Raw genomic sequence first — 2,818 nt, forward strand, 5'->3', positions numbered from 1 at the left:
GACATTTGGCTCACTAGGTAAAAACACCTGGCTGTCATGCATTATACATGAATTCAATCTTGGGGTCCACATGGTAGAAGGAGAGAATTAGGTCTCACAAGAGGCCTTCTGAAATTCATATACCTGCCACAGCATATGCTCTACCACATACATAAAAACACAATATACTTACACATAGTCATACATAAATAAAACTTATATAAAGAAGAAAATACGTGTTTTCCTAAGTAAAATTTGAAAAGCAATACCAGTTGACATGTCAACATAAATGGGGCAATCATAGAAGGCTGCAAACCTAGTCAAAAAACTTCATCGGATTAATTGCTTCTGACAGGAAGAAACAGCTTTCTCCATAAATGCAACCTTTAATTTTCTATCCAATCTCATGGAATTGGTGTTAAATACATATACATATGATACCAATGCGAGTACAGTGACTTCAGTAGGTTTTATTTATAAGTTTATGTGAATATATTTGTTATAGTAATGATTAAAGAATAAAATACCATTAACATGAGTGGAAGTGAGGATATATAGGAAGAATTGAAGGTAAAGTAATGTGAATAGAGTACTCATCTATGAAATTTTCAAAAAAGTCTAGTCAATATTATGATTACATTGGAAGAATAGGTTGAAGAAACAGGAAAAAATAGGCAGGAAATTTTAATACCTTAGTCGCTAAATTACCTAAAAGTTATTTTAATTATTAAATTTTTCAGGAGTGTTCTGCATGTTGTTGTAGAATTTGTGAAATATCACACAATAAATATTTTTGTAAATGCTAAAAACAAATAAACAAAGGAGAATTTCTATTAAAATACACAGGGGAAGTTATCTCACTACAATAAAAGTCACATATGAAGACTGAATTTATAAAATTATAAAATAGGTAAATTAATTAAAATTTCCTCTAAGACTTGGGCAAGGCAATCTACAATACCTGAATTTTTCTCTTTGCTTTTAATCTAGTATTTGAAGTCATATTCAGAACAGGTAAATGATTAAATGAAATAAAACAAAACAGTAAAAATCAGAGAAAAACTAAAATTACACTTATTACCAAAAATAACTGCCATGGAAAAATATCTCTTTCAGTGAGGTATTAAAAATCATCAGTAAATGAATTCAAAATATTGTAAGACATATACAAATAAAAAAGAATTTTACTTTTTATTATTATAACATTCACAAAACATGTTTCATTCTACCATCTCATACATATACAGTATATTCTGATCATACACACTTCCCCTACTGTTTTCTTTTGTATCTCATACCACTCTGATTTATCTTCTAATATGTCCTTTTAAAAATATAGATATCACATATGACAAAGCTATTGGCACTTGTTTTTCTTAGTCTATCTTATTTTCCACAATAGCCTGATCATCTGTTGTATCTACGTCTCAGAAAATAATGTAATTTTATGTTCTTTGTAACCTTATAACTTGATTGTGTTTTCATGCCATATATGATTCATCTATTCATGTGTTACTGGACGTCTCAGTTGATACCATAACTTTGCTACTATGAAGATGGTTGTAATAAACATGGATATGCCTTCATCTATATGACATGTTGACTTATACTCTGTTGAGGACATAGATACCCAAGAGTGGTACTTCTCGATAATATTCTGGTTCCTTTTAAGTGGCTCTTTAAAAGAAATTATTATTTTAAACTCCATATATTTTATTGAATAAAATCTTCATTTTACGTTTCAAATGCTGAAACCTTTCGCAGTTTTCCCCCTCCCCAAAAACCCTCAAACCCTCCTCCCACCCCCTGCCTCCAGGTATATGCTCCTCTACCTGACCCACTCCCACCTCCCCACCCCCTCTATTTCCCTTTGTTGGGACATCTATTGAGACTTCATAGGACCAAAGACCTCTCCTCCCACTGATGCCCAACAAGGTATTCCTCTGCCACATTTTTGGCTAGAACCATGTGTACTCCTTGATTGATGGTTTAGTCCCTGGTAGTTCTAGGGCATCTGGGTGGCCAAAATCATTGTTTTTTTCCATGGAGCTGCAAAACCCTTCAGCTTCTCCAGTCTGCCCTCAAACTCCTCCACTGGGTACCCCACACACAGTCCAAAGGTTGGCTGCTAGCATCTGCCTCTGTATGTGTAGGGCTCTGGTAGGGCCCCTCCTGAGAACCATAATGGGTTCCTTTTGGTATGCACTTCTTGTAGTCCATAGTAGTGCCGGGTTTGGTGACTGTTTATAGGATAAATCCCCGGGTAGGGCAGTCTTTGGGTGGCCTTTACTTCTATCTCTGCTCCATACTTTGTCTCCTGCATTGCTTCTGTATTTTGTTCCCTTTCTCAGAGGAACTAAAGCACCCCCACTTCAGTCCTCCTTCTTCTTGAGCTTCCTGTATTCTGTGAATTGTAATTTGTTTATTTTGGGCTTTTGGACTAACTTCCGCTTATCAGTAAGTGTATACCATGCATGTTCTTTTGTGATTGGGTGACCTCACTCAGGATGACACTTTCTAGTTTTTTTGCCTAAGAATTTCATGCATTCATTATTTATAATAGTTGAATAGTACACCATAGTGTAAATATACCACAATTATTGTATCCATTCCTCTATTGAAGGACATCTGGGTTCTTTCCAGCTTCTGACTATTATAAATAAGGTCGCTATGAACATAGTGGAGCATGTCACTCCATATTTCATACCCGACACACTCATCTACCTGCCTGTACCACATCCTATACCTCCTCACCTCTCCTCTATCTCCACATGGATGTCGCCCAAACCCACCTGACTTCTAAACTCCCTGGGGCCTCCAGTCTCTTGAGGGTTAGCTA

This window comes from Apodemus sylvaticus, chromosome X, assembly GCF_947179515.1.
Source record: "Apodemus sylvaticus chromosome X, mApoSyl1.1, whole genome shotgun sequence".
Taxonomy (NCBI): Eukaryota; Metazoa; Chordata; class Mammalia; order Rodentia; family Muridae; genus Apodemus; species Apodemus sylvaticus.